This window comes from Copadichromis virginalis, linkage group LG14, assembly GCF_057382275.1.
Source record: "Copadichromis virginalis isolate Kocher_CV1m ecotype Utaka linkage group LG14, C_Virginalis_male_GT1.1, whole genome shotgun sequence".
In the NCBI taxonomy this organism is placed as follows: domain Eukaryota; kingdom Metazoa; phylum Chordata; class Actinopteri; order Cichliformes; family Cichlidae; genus Copadichromis; species Copadichromis virginalis.
The window spans coordinates 36012081-36027134 of record NC_140631.1 but is presented as its reverse complement, the minus strand read 5'-3'; the positions used below and the strand labels follow the sequence as shown (position 1 = coordinate 36027134).

The 15054-nt window shown below is 38.1% G+C and overlaps 1 protein-coding gene across 2 annotated transcripts in view; it reads left to right on the top strand.

The window, feature by feature from the left end:
- The first annotated feature begins 2919 nt into the window (after positions 1-2919).
- Positions 2920-15054, top strand: part of cntn5 (contactin 5) — a 111879-nt gene continuing 99744 nt past the window's right edge. For both annotated transcript variants that reach the window (XM_085430666.1, XM_085430664.1), the window contains exon 1: positions 2920-3395. The gene's annotated coding sequence lies outside the window, so the exon portion shown is untranslated. The remainder of the gene's footprint in view (positions 3396-15054) is intronic.

Here is a 15054-nt window from a genome sequence, read left to right as displayed (position 1 = left end):
AGACTAAAGCAACGGTGAAGCAGAGAGCAGTGTAGCACAACACAGCTCTCAGAGTGTGTAATGAAGATAAATTAAGACGTTTTGTTCGTGGATACTGCTGTGCTAGTCCAAATGCTGAGGATAGCCATCTCCTTAGCCTTTTCTTGGGAAATTGGGATTCAGTCGGCTGCAACAGAACATACCACGATACAAACTACAGATGTCACATTCTGACAATGTTAGAAGTGCGAAAGTGTTCACTCCAGCACTGACAGAAAGAGACAGACTTGAAGGAAGGAAGATTATGTAAAGAACAGGTCCTGCCAAGTAAAATGACTGATCAGAGACGTGTTCCAGCCATGCTGTTGATTTTACAGCTATAGTACTCCGGCATGTGTCTTAATCATAAATGAGAGTGAGTGAAACCCCTCAGGAATCTGCCCAAAACAATTTAAATCCATCATTCACAGCTTAACATGCTTCCAGCAAGTCCACATCAAAGTTAATTATTGTATTTGGAAGAAGAAGGCAATGTGGCGCTATACTCACAGATTTAACCCACCAGTATTAGTTTGGCTTAACAGTTAAGAAAGTTTTCAAACCTGCCATGCAAATCATGGGACATGTGTGTCAGGTTCTAATTTTTAATCCTTTTCTTGCTGCAAAACACCACCTCTCTAATTACATGGCATGGCTGTCTTCTTAGTGCCAACAGCATGTTGTCATGTTGTCCCCCAAAGCTGTAATTACAGTTCATATGAAAATTAGTTGGTTACCACCTAAATGTCTACTCAAGAAAAGAACAGCTCTATTAGACTGGTGCTAATGGGGACCAAACACAGATTATCAGTACTCTTGAGGTTTGTAAAGACTGGCTGAATGTCTCCTTCCTCCTATATAATCAAACATTCTAATGTTGCGTGTTTGTTCCATAGCTGTAAAGATGCAACATATGCCTCTTTACTGACAAACAAGGCATAAATTTAACTTGTGGTGGTAGAAAGCAGGGTAATAGGGTAATAGGTTACACTACAACAAAATAGTGTAACCGGTAAGATTCAAAAGTGAGGCATTGCTCTTTAAAAAGTTAATTCCATTTGTGTTACTATCAAACTTTGGATCAAAGCGCCTCCTCTACAACCATAATAGCATATTGTTCATACAACACTGAAAAATACTAACTGATTGATATTTCATATCCTCTCATCGAAAATAATCCGCTGACCGGAGGTAACGCTCTAAAATGATGACGTGTAAGGTAGTACACACAAAATATAATGGGCTTATCTTCTGACAATTCATAATGTACACTATCAGGAAAGCTCTCTAAACGATGTAAGTGCCAACAAGTAAAGCTGTAAAAAGGACCCTTAAACTACTTCTTCTCAAAAGATGTGATCTAAAAGCTGATAAGAGCTACAAGCAGCAGAATGGATCAATTGTGCAATAGGAAGAGCATTCACTCATGGGTACTGTTTAATTAATGATGGGGGATATAGATAGGCTGTTAGCTCCATATTGTCAGTCAAACACGCACAGCAGAGGGTGGCAATATGAGCTAAGTAACTGATATGTGAAACAGAAGGCACTAATCTATACTCTCTAGTCTAGAACCATTAATGTTCTGTTGAGAGGATGGGGATGCTGCCACATGACACACAATTTTTTTTTTGTTTTAAATGCAGAAAAACAAACATTATAATAAATAATAAATATATAGAAATAACATTCATTTATTAACGATATAATAAAGTCTTCAAAAAGTATAATTTTAGGTTGTGAAAAGAGCATAAAAGAAGCAGTTGCACAGAAATGAACTGAGAACCCATGTTTAATTTTAAATAGAAGACACGTCCCACCAGACATAACTCAAACAAACGCTCTTTTCCACCAAAGGATTCGCCTGATCTTACTTTGAAGTTCAGTGAGGTAGTAAAGCCTATTGATCCGGGAAGTCTGCATGGATCTGAAGTCAATCATGATCATCAATAAACACTTGTCCTGTCAAACAGTCCCTTGACAAGGAGTCAAACATCACCTTCAGCTCTTTTCTTGGTTTGTTAAATAATTGGTTTTTCATTTTTGTTTTCAGATTCAGTATTAGTTTTACTATTGATATGGTTTTAAAATCTGGCATCAAAGGGTGTGGATCTGAGGGAAAAACCAGGCAACACTACATATCCTTGAACCTGCTTTATTGTCAGTTTGGTCTCTAAATATGACCTGAATTCACAAATGTAAATCCTGGAGTATAAAATAAGACTTTAAAAAATGTGACTGACTTCATAAACTTATCATGAATTTACTAACCTCACAGATCAAGAGAGCATTTTCTATCGACATCTACTAAGACTTCTTTATAGAAGAATCTCCACCTACTGGTCATTACAAAAAAATGCAGCTTTAAGAGGCTCTACATTAGTTTTACTTTTCAGACCCTAAAGTTAACAGGTAACAAATTTTCCTGTTTAAATGAACACAGCGGAACACCAGGTGTTTGATGAAGAAGGAAAAAATAAGCTTCAAGTTAATTTTGTATTTAAAACTTTAATCTGCGAAATCGGTGAAACATGCTAAGCCAAAGTTAGCCATTTGCTACATACAGTAGCTGTTTATTGCTTAATACCTTAACAAGGTGAATGTTAAAAATAACGATGAAAAAAAACATTTTTGTCATATTTCACAATAGGCTAAAAATGGGGAGAAAATTCAGCAGCAAGACTCGACTGGAAATGTATATAAAAATTAGTTTTAATAAATTATCAGTGCCTTACACATGTGTTAATGGGGCTGTAGACGTGTATGTATTACGGTAATGAACAAAAAGGGGAGAAACCCAAGTCAGCATTATATGCGCACTCTTGAAAAGAGGGGGTATATTCAGCCATTTACAAAGCAGGTTTTTTCCACCCCCACTTAATCAACTTCAGCATCAAAGGGACCAGCAGATAGAAAAGCATATTCCGACCAAGATCTTTGTACAGTGGCAGAAACCGATGCACTGATGCAATGCCACTCCTTATAACTATCTAAGGGCCACCTTTTTTTCCTCAGCACCAGGGAGATGGGATGCTGCGCTGCAGACAGAGCCTCAGCCGGCTGCAGCGGTGGAGGCTGACAGAGAAGAGACTAAACCAAAGCTACGTCCAGCACGACGCACGGCACATCCAGTAAGCTCCCCGAAGTCGAGGACGAGCTTTCACGCTTCTAGGGGGTAAAGAGCTCGAGACCGAAAGAAGTGTACCTGTTTCCTGCTGTTTGTGCTTAAGGATGTGCTGTTTGCGCTGACTAACCACATAGAGCGGCAGAGAGGAGGACCCGGACTTCACTGGATATAACCGCTGCCATTCCGTCGTTTGGGTCAGCTACCACAGCAGCTATCACCCGGAGACCGAGGACGACTTTTTTGTATTTCCGTGAGTATTTTAAAGTATTTCACTTTACTCGCATTTCTTTTATTTTTCCCATCGATTGTAGAGCTGGATCTGTAAGAGCGAACGCGGGTTGTCTAAAGAGAGACAAGTTCCGGAGATTACAACCTGGAGATATCCATGAAAAACATAAAAATAAATAAATAAATAAATGAAAACCTGTAAGGAGCTGAATAGTTTTGGGGGGTGCATTTTAGATTTCAGACTGTCCGCTTTGCTTACTTCCAACCACGCTGCTTCAATAACTTCTACCTTTTCCAAAAGAGTGACAGAGTCAAAATTAAGCATGTGGGCGATGGAGCTGTTTCAAGATGCACAAAACACACAACAAAGTGTCAAATTGAACCATTTCAGCTGCTCATCGCGCCTGGGGCTAGCTGAAATAATGACTTCAGTTTTGAAGTCAAATTAGCGGTGTCCTACAGTAAAGCTTCAGCAGTCTTAAAAAGAAAAAACAATGTGTAGATTTTAGCTCTAGCATCTCAAATGGGTCCATTAAATGTTCTTTGTAAGAAAAAGAGCTACACTGTGAGGGCAGGAGAAGATCTGTATTTTTGGAGGGAGGATTGCATTTTTAGGTTAGAATAGAACAGGAGGCTTCTAACACACCACTTACCACACAAGTAGACCCATAGGAATTATCCAATCAGAGATATGCAGATTTGCCAAACTCTAATTTTGCAGCTTGGCTGTGTTGAATGCAAAGTGTAATAGTATGGTCTAAGTGCACTGGTGACAGTTGGTTGTCCACTGTGGCTTTTAGGCTCACAGACTTGTGTTTGGTCTTATTGATGTGTTTGGATGGTGCACAGAAATGAAATGGCTATTATTAAGCAATTACTCAATTAGGATATGTTTTCTTTTCTTTTTTTTCCCCCTTAGAAGTTTGCGTGACTTTCTTCTCAATGACAGTAATTAGCCAAGCGGTGGCAGAAGGAATTAAGTCTGTCAAAGAAAAATGCACCCTTTCAAGGTCTTTCTGCTGTCAGTAACTCCCCTGCTGCTTGGGGTTTTCTTCATTTTTGCCACTCCGAGGCACTAAGAAACAGCATTGTAATAATTTAAGGTCACTAAGTATGTCAATACAATATTTAAGAGTCATAAAGTTTTAAATGATGAGCCTCTGGAACATTTTTTTTTCTAAAAATATAGAAACTAGTTTTTTCTGCATCCTTCAGTGGTTCCCAGAAGCTGACATGTAGTAGCAGATGTTCAGATCTGCTTTGAAGGTGGTAGATGTTCATATGCAGCATGTATCTGTGAAGCTCAAGAAAAAGACAGACATTTTCCAACAGTAAAAAAACAAAAACAATAGTTCTTACTCCATAAATTGTAAAATTGTGAAATATATGGCATTCGCTTTATTGACACCCAGCGTGTTACATACGCAATGGTGTAAGTATAGTTTGTGTATGTGAGAGTGGGATATGCTGAAAGAAAAGTAGCCTTCTCTCTCTGATTTGCCTCATGAATTATTCTAAACTCTGTGGCCTACGTCACATACAATACACCGTGGCAGAGCTACACTGCTTGCAACATGGATGCAGTCAATATGGAGTTTTACTACAATGTCAAAAAATTCAGGCAAATTCAGCAAAACCATTTGTATCTTTGTTTTCTTACAACAGTGGCTTTCTGTTTTATTTTCCCCTGATTCCAACTGGTATATTTCACTCTCAGCATGAGGCTCCACTTTAACAAACATGGAGCATTTATGACTCAAGGAAGCTTTCCATATTTCACCATGAAAAAAAAGGGTAAAAAACAGAAACCTCACCTAAATATAGGTCAAATTTAACACCAATAGCTAAATAGCTTTGAATTATATCTCTAAAACTGTATAGCAGTGTTACAATCATATAACCCACATCACAGTGTGGCTCTATGGTTTTCTGTTAGTGTAATAGAGCATCCATTAAGACTTAATGATGGAAGTATAACTTGGAGGCATGCTTGGGATTTCAAATGTCCTATAATTTGCCTTAATATTATTATAGATGTATATCTATATTTCATAAGCCCTATGTGCTTAAATGATTGCCATATCAGTTCATTGTACAGCTGGGTTTAATTTCCTAAGATTATCTGAAAATGGCTCATCTCACCAAGAGATGTATAGTTCAAGTCACCAGATGCAGTAATCAAAAGGAGATTCACCTGCATATCAGGGGGAAAGGTGGAGGGAACGCACAGCTGTGCTTGTTTCACTTGGCATGAATTAGAGGTTACCCCTATCTTTATCATATGTAAATCAGTTATTTGCTTGCAGCGCATGCTTTAAAATGTTTGTAAATCCACATGGGGGCAGGTGTGAGATGAAATGCAAATTAGTAAATCGGCTAACCTTGATTGAAATGAAAGATGTCTTGATGTTACAGCTGCCCCATCCTCCTAAATTAAATGACTATTGACATGGGCCAACAGACACGCATTTAGGGTATGGCTAATTAAAAACGACAACTCTGGTGAAGGCCTTTGAGACACTTGGGGGAAAAAAAATGCATATCAGCAGTGACAAGAGAGAGGCTAGGGATAGAAACTGTCTCACCACCCAAGGGAATCATATTTTCACTGACAAATCTGCAACTAATAAAGTGAAAACGGACAAAAATGTTGTGCGGAGCACAAGTGGCGCTCAACATGTCCCTGTAGAGTGTTGTGAGCAAAGCTATTCAAAGGATATCGCACTATATCCTGCTTTATTGTATAGAGCACTCTGAAGCTACTTCTATGGTGACAAAAGCGCAGTGAGGCAGTGATAGGAAATTGCTGAGCATCCTCAAATATATAAACAACATGTTTTTCACTGTCCAGAGGATGCAAGGGCTTAATTTTGTGCTCAAAACATAATCGTGACTAACAATGTAGGCCCTGGGAATATTCCATGCAGTGATTTGAGATGACATGCATTTGTTGGATTAAAGAAATTCCTTTTAAGAAGTGTTGGTAATCTTGACAGTGGCAAACTCCTCTTTGGCTGTCTTCCTATCTAGCACTTTGTTTGTAAGGCAGGCTGGTCTAGCACAGCCTGGAAGACAAACATCCCTCATGACCCATCTGACAACTTAATTTATATAATTGCTTAGAAGCATCTGTGTAACAAAGACTGACTTTCAGCACCCTCATCCACTTGTCACGGTTATGAATGACTTGGATTTGATGTCCAATGAGTCAAACAGACAATCTTAAGTCGCACTGACATTGCAATGCTAAAGCGTGTGTGTGAACAAAATAAGTACTGTTAATTTGAGCGCAGTTTTGCATCCTTCAGCCTCGTATCTTCATCTCGTATGTACGTCGCTGCTTTGATCTGACTCGTGCGCTGCAGCCAGGAGGTTGTACAAAAACACCACGCACCATAACAATTGTGTGAGTTAGCAGTGTGTAATTAAAACAAGTGACGTGACTGCATCAACCTGGGGCTTTCCTTTCTTGATTTCTACTGCTTTCAGAATGGCTAAAATAACTTATTTTGGTTTGCTAATATGTCCCACAGCCTCAGGTTGGTTAATTATGCTGCCCTGGTATCATTTGTCTTTGGGCTGTCCTCAGTGTGTTTAATTTGAGCAAGTGATCTGAAGATACCTGCAGGCTTCCTCTGCGCCACAGCTTAAATATGTGCTTTTAAAGTGTTAAAGGTTATTAACTGAAACAAAGCAATGCATTTATGAAGTAGTAGTTGAAATGAAAACAGGAACACACTTGTAATCAAAATATGGGTCTCTCATTAGTTGAAATGGTAAATCTAGTTGATTATCGGGGCAACAAGGCAAACCTTTTGACTACATTGATGAAATCTGCGCAGTAGCACCCTGTACTCAACATGTTACTTGCGTGCTGAAATAGGTGTAAGGAAGGACTTTGTCAGTGAAGCAAACACCAAGTATTTGCAGAGATGGTATGGAGAGAGTAGTGATGATGGTGGGGAATAGCCCGAGGATGGAGTGTTTTTCAGTAGGCAGCTCCTGATTTTATGTGACAGTAAAGGGCCTTATCTACCAGGGCCATGATGAAGCACAACACTCTTTGATTTTTTATCTTCCAAACGTCTAACAATCTCATGCTCTAGACAGATTAGTGAGATGAAGGTGTAAAAACTGGCTATGCAGTTTCATGGGAGTCAAATACAGGGTCTAAGGCTATATCTGCATCATGCTGATAGTACAAAATGAAAGATTAGCTGAATTTAGTGACACTTTTGACTTTCATATGAAAGAAAGTAAAATTTGATTATATAAATAAATAAAACATTTAAAAAAATATATGTAACTGGTAAACGAGTTTGTGTTTGTCAGATTGGGAATGCATTCAAAAGTGTTATAACGACAGACAAAAAGGGGTTGCTTGCAAGCTATGTGTATAATCTTCAATAGAATTTGAGGCATAATAAGTCATTGTTACCTAAGATTCATAATTTTATTTGCATTCTTTTTTATACTGTTATATATTTAATTTTTGTTTCTCATTACCTCAAGCAGGGCATTGATACGCCAAATGATTCCTAGGAGGCAATTTTTTTATGCCTCACTTAAAATTCATTGGAGCTCACACCAGACTTTACAGCTCCATATCTACTCCTGTGGTATCTTAATAAGTCTTACCTCCAAAGACACGGAGAGCATGAGCAGTGTTTATAGAAATCAAAGGAACACTGAGAAACCAGTGATTTTAATGTAACATTTCACAAGTCCTGAGGCCGCGCCCATAAAAGTAATCCAGCGCCACCCCCATCAAAGTAGTTCCCTTCTACACCACTTGCACCTATTAAATGTGCGTGATGCTCTCAGTTATTGGAAAACTGCAACAGTCTCGGAACTTTTTAATCATGTCTTGAACATAATTAGGTCGAATTACCTTTCACATTTTAATCTTTAACCCTAGTGAAAATGTCTTTAGGCCCTGTTGCTTAACGGCTGTTTTCTAGCTCGTTATTGCATTAACGATTTTTATGTGCTGTGTTTTCTCTTGTAAAAGTTTGATTGGAAATGAGGAATCATCTTGAGAACAGTTTTGTTTGACTTGTGCTGTATTTTTATATGCATGTTTACACCATTGATTCTAATTGCAGGTTACTGTCAGCTCTTTCAGAGTGCAGACATATTCTTTCCAGAACAGTAACCTCAGTAGTTCTTGGACACATTTCAAGTCAAGTCCTTCGTAGCGTCTGCTCCTTCATGATGAACCTAATAGTAGGGATTTTTCCAAGGGAATGCTGTCCATTAAAAGAAGAGAGTGTTTTAGGGTCACCTTTCTTGCATGTTGAGTTGTTATATTCCACTCTTATGCCTCTTTCTCCCAAGAGATGAAATGTGTATGGAGGAATCTGTTGGAAAACAACTGAGAAGGCTGTTGTGCTTAGTTGTCTTGTGCAGTACCTCACCATTCGGTCTCCTGTGACAGCAACAGTGAATTTATTCTATTCTTATGAATGCATAAATTCTGAAGTATTGTTTTGTTAGGCTATGATATAATGGTACTCATATGAATGGGCAAGACCTGATCTTGGGTGATTTTCATTTTCTGTACCTAACTTTGAACTTATATAAACACGTTAGTTAAAGTCAATGATCTTGGGATTGTGTGATAAAGGAATTCAATTTAACACACTTCAGTATATAGTATCCATGGTGTTAAAAAAAGGCTTTTTTGTCAGACTTAATAAGAGTAAAATGTCTTCCAGATATTAGGATGATGTGAGGATTCATTAGGTGTTGGGATAAGACAGACCCACTGATGCATTTTACAGGAAATAAAAGAAAGGATGCTGTTCTGTGAAGCATCTATACAAAGCTGCTATTGTGTTGTGAATGCTGATGTTTGGGTTTACACCATTTCTTGATATCAGCTGTCAGCTTGCTGTGAGAAGCATTGTAATGATACTGAAAAAAATACAAGCGAGATTAAATATTTTATTTTTTTCCTTTTTTGCATTTGGTTTCATTTTCATTTCTTTCCCGCATTTCACAGTAGCTATACCATTACTTCAATATGTGCAATTAATTTATATGGTTTATATTTTAATTTTCAAGTCAACGTTATCCATTCTTAATATCTCTTTAAATTGTAATGCTGTTATGCTCTTAATAAAACAATAAGATAGGCAACCTCTGAGCACTGGGTGAGAGGCTGCTGGATTGTTTCATTTTCCAGCAGTTTGTTGGAACAATGAATGCTGCAGTTAACATAATGGGAGATTGATGAGAGATGTGACAGAAAGGGGGGGGCTACACAAAAATGAAAATGCCAAAAGTGCAGCCTGTGAAAATAAAACTGGCCAAACCTTTTTTGAAAAAGTTCCGAACATTCACTAAGCTGTACAACTCTACAATTATTGACTGTAATTCTCATTCTAGCACATCATAAGCAACTCCGATTGTTCGGCAACTGAAGGCTTGTAATTAATCAGCTACAGTACGTAGAACATCTGCTGTGCAGGAGAGAATCTCTGGTCTGAAACGCACACACTTAGATCTACAGTTTCTAGGTAATTGAATTAGTTTAGCTTCAAAGGGAAAACATTTATGGGATGGTTTCAAATGGTTTAAAGGGCCATTCTCTTTTTTTCCAAGTCTTATTCTACTTACCACAAACTGTTCTGTGGTAAACAGATTAATTTGTAATCAAGCCTCAGAGTGTCTAATCTAATTTTCTGCGTTACCTAAGCATATTTAAAAACATGCAGAGAGCCATTATAGTGAAGGAATTTTCAGCCTGTTTCTTTATCTCAAAGACAAGCCCGAGAAAGAGTCATTGCTTACTGTCGTTTGTTGGAAATCTTTTATTGCTCTTACAATTAGAGAGCACACAGTCTTCAATTCGAGCAACATTAAGTTCTAGTAGTATCTCCTTTGTTATTTTCTCACTCTGTGTGGGTGAGGAAAGGATGAACTTTCAACATGGAGTGGAGCACACACTGAAAACAGCTGGAGTGGTGAAATCAGAGCAGAGGAGAGAAAAGCAACTAAAATCACTGATTTTTATTTTTTTTTTTTGCATTGTGCTAAAAAAAAAAAAGAAGTGCATATAAAATTGTTATTTTTTTCTTTTTCCTCATTTAATTTCTTTTTTGTATGTATGTGAATCTACTGTCTGTCTGAGTGATCAGAAAATGTTGTAGTAATAAAATCTGGATTTAGCACTTCAAAACAGCAGCTTGAATTTGATTTGGATGTGTCTGCTGGTTATTACTATTGTCTCAGTGGATCATGTTTCTTGTACTATTTCATTTTTTTCTATTATCTGATAAAAGGAAACATAAATATATGTTAACAATGACCATTTAAAGGGAATATGTACTATATTAAAATATAGTATATGTGAGCAGAGTAATGCAGCAGTCAGATTATTCACCATTCATGTATATTTTAAGACCACTAGCCTTAGCCTTAAAACATTGTGAGCCCAAGATACCTTTGTCAGCAGACAGGTGTTCTCTGTGTTTGACAAAAGTTAAAAACAGACTGCAAAAAGTAAAAGTAAGTGCATTAGGGCGACAGGCACCGTGCACCCTGGACAGGTCTGCAAAAGTCCATACATGGAAAATTTGTGCAAGTTACCTTCTGCAGACTCTCTTGGTTGTGAATGAGCTGACTAAAGTTTTTCTTTCTATTGCAAGTGCAACAGAACAGTTTTTTAACTACACTTGGAGCTGGATATATTTCTCAGGGATTGCGAGACTTACGTTTGTTTCACTTTTCCACTTGGTAAGTAACCAAGAGGACTTAAAGCAACTTAAATGTTACACAATGATAGCTCTGAAATAAGATCCTGTAAATGACAAGTAAAATGTATATTTAAACCAAGTTCTGCAACAGCTAAAAGGTATAGTGAACTTTTAATTGTAAAAGTTGTAATGTAATGCAATGAATGTAAAGTGCCCAGGAGGTTACATCTAAATGAACAGGTTTTCTTTATATATATACTGGCTCAATCAATCACATAGTAGATAAACCATACTAAGCTGAATTCTCCTATACAATAGTTCACGACTGGTTTACAGTCAGGTAAAGCCCTTTACACAACAGACGTGTAAAATCAGTGGAAATCAGACTCACCTATGCCTAATGCAGCTGTTCATAGCGGCGGCATAATTTGGCTGGACAAATATGAAGCATTTGTTTTTTCAAACCATATTCAATTTTTCAGATCCGAATAAAGAGATCTGACAACTGCATTTGGCAATCATCTTTCTGCTGTTTTACCTCAGAAACACAGCTGGATGCAGCTCTGTGTCAATCGACTCTCTAAAATTATTTCTCTGCAAATCACATGTGGTCCCAGCTGTCCCAAGAAGAGCTCAAACTTCCCCACTGACATTCTGAAAAATGTATGAAAGCGTCCACGATACAGCTTCAACTACATGATCAAACCATACAATTCTGCCTGTTGCTGCCTTCCCCTGAGAACTGAATCTTGTTGACTTGATTTTTTTCCACTGTGCATTTTTTAATATGAATTTTCTGCAAACATGCAATCATTTGATGTTTTATATGCGTTACACGATGAGTTTAGATTCAAAAATTTGGGAAATTTGTGCAGTTTTTTTCATAATGAACTTGGTTTGTAATGGTATTCAAATACAAAATAGGACGGAATAATTAGGACTGAAAAATGAAGCCCACCAAAATACCAGTTTATTAAAAGCATTGCCTCATTTTGAATTTAACATGTCTTTAATAAGTTGGGACCAGGACAGCAGAAGGCTGGAGAAGTAAATGGTTAATATAAGAAGCTTTTACTGCATTTACTAAGTTAATTGACAACCGGTGAGTAACACGACTGGACATAAAAAGAGAATCTTAAAGCTGTCTTCCCAAGGTCAAAGCTCATTAACTGGATTGAGACAAAGTGAAAAACAGTTTTTTGGACAGACAAATTGAATTTTTGGTTTGGAAAACATTAACACTACATTCTCTGGACTAAGGAGGAGAGGAACCATCCCACTAACCATCAGCATGGTTTTGTAAAAACTGCATCTCTGATGATATGGGGGTGCATCAGTGCCTATGGAATTAGCAGCTTGCACAGTGGTGAAAGATATATATGTGATTTAGAGCAACATATACTCCCATCTTGATCTGTTTCAGGGAAACCCTGCACAGCAAAATCTCCAGTGTTAATTTAACACTGGAGATTTTGCTGTGTGGCATATTCCAATAAGACATTGCTTTTTAAACAGCATGGCTTTGTAATAGAAAAGTCTGGGTGCTGAACTGGCCTGTCTGTAGTCCAGATCTTTCATCAACTGAACACATTTAATTCAGGACTGTTGATCAGCTAGAATCGATCCTATATCAGACAAAAATGAGATAACATTTCTCTTCCGCTAGTCCAACAGCCGGTTTCCTCAGTTCTCAGATGTTTACCAACCGTTGGTAAAAGAAGAGGTAATGCTATGGTAAATGTGGCCTTGTCCCAACTAAAAACATATTGAATGTTTAAACTCAGACATTGTACTATTTCACAAAAAATATGAGCTCATATTGAATTGAATTGAATTCAATAACATGTCTCAGAAAAGTTAGCGGCGGTGACAGAGGTATGCTATGAAGATATGAAGCTCCCAGTGCATTATTTCTGCTGGTGTTAATGCCAGAGGAGGCAGTTATTGAGTCAGCAGAGTGCTGATGACTTTTGTACAGTAGGAACCTCGGTAAGCTCTTTAGAATAACTCAGACTTTCACAAGTCTTTGGAAAACGAGACTGTGTGGTTAGATGCTTGATTTTATACATCTTTAGCAATGTGTTTGAAAAAAACAAGAATTCTGATGTTAAGACGTGTGGTCCGATACTGTTGTCCATATAGAGAATAAAAGAAAAAAAAATTCCAAGTGGTTAAATTCATTGTTTATATATGAACACATAACTCCAATTTTAGCCAAATTACATTGGCTCCCTGTTAAATATCGCATAGATTTGAAAATTCTTTTGTTCACTTTTAAAATTCTGAATAATTTAGCACCCAGCTATCTTTCTGAACTACTCCACTTATACAATCCCAACAGAGCACTAGGGATGGGGATCGTTTAGGTTTTATCCGATACCAGTACCAAACCGGTACTTTTGAAACTGTGTCGGTGCTTAAATGGTGCTCGAACTGGTGCTTAAAGAATGGAGAACAAAAACTTTGTCATGTTTAGCTGTTTTTTTGTAAAAAGATAACAATGTTAGCCTTTTCTGCAACTATAGGGGATTTATGGCATCACTCTTGGCTGGAAGCAGTGCTTAAACAATGGGGGGGGGGGAAAAAAACACCAACTTTGTCCAAAAACCTCTCATGTTTAGCCGTTTTCCACTTTTTCTTTGGTCATTTTAGCCTTTTTGGCCAGGGTGAAGGGAGTATCTGCCATCAAACATGAAGACGGCCGCATGTAACTATGACGGTGTTTGGTAGTTCACCTTACATGCATTAATTTAATAACGTGGTTAGCCTACTCAATGTAAATTACACACGAACAACATTAAGCTACTCACGCAGAGAAGAACGGCTGCTGCTGCATCATCATCCGTCATCATTTCTGCTACACTGGCAGTGCTAGGGGCCAGGACTCTCCTCTTCGGGTTTTTGGGGGATGTTGCTAACTCCGGGTCCGATAACAGGCAACTCACCCGCAGTAGATCAAATACGGCGCATTTCTCGGCTTTTAACAAAATGCTATACGTCGCCAGGTGTTTCATCAGATTCGAGGTGTTACCTCCTTTGACAGTATCACAGTATCAGCTTAAAGCACTTGTTGCAGGCTGCTGAGTTTGCATCTTTTGCTGTGAAGTACAGCCAGACTTTTGACCGCTTCACCCTGGGCATTTTTAATCTGTAGCTCTGCTCTAAAAGAACGTACGTACCTGGTCCCGCCTACTACGCTCGCAAAGGTAAAATGATTGGCTGGAATCCAAAGTGTATGGCATCTCAGGGAAAAAAAGAGCACCGAAATAAAGCACCGAAATGTGCGCTGCTTTTTGGTCTGGTTACTATCGTTTATGTCAGAACCGGTGCCATAATGGCACTGGATACTGGTACCCATCCCTACAGAACTCTTAAATCGTCCAATCACATGCTCCTAGCACAACCTAGGTCTCGATTGAAGTCGAGAGGTGACCGGGCCTTTGCAACCGTGGCACCTAGGCTCTGGAATAAACTCCCTGTTCATATTCGTACTGCCGAGTCTATCCAGTCTTTTAAATTACGTCTTAAAACGTATCTTTGTACTTTGGCTTTTGATTCTAACTAGTTGGCTGTTCTAGCTTGTTGTGTTGTTACCTATTGTTTGTTGTCCTGTTTTATTGTTTGTTCTAATGGTCTCGTGCTTTTACTGACTGTGAAGCACTATGGTTAACATTGTTGTTTTAATATGTGCTATATAAATAAATAAATTTTGATTTGATAATTTATTATCTGGAAGTAGGGTGTGTGTGCGCGCGCGTGTGTGGCCATTTCTTATTTAGATTTACTGACTGTTCCATATACTTGTGAAAAGCCTTGTGTTTTCAAAGTAGCCAAGACAAAGGCTGAAATGCTTTAATCATGTTGATTATTGTTCATGGTCATCTTACAACATCAGCCTCGGGTTTTCCTACAATACAAATCTATTTTTGAACCACAGTTTCACTGGTGCAACATAATCAAATTTGCATGAACTATTATCTG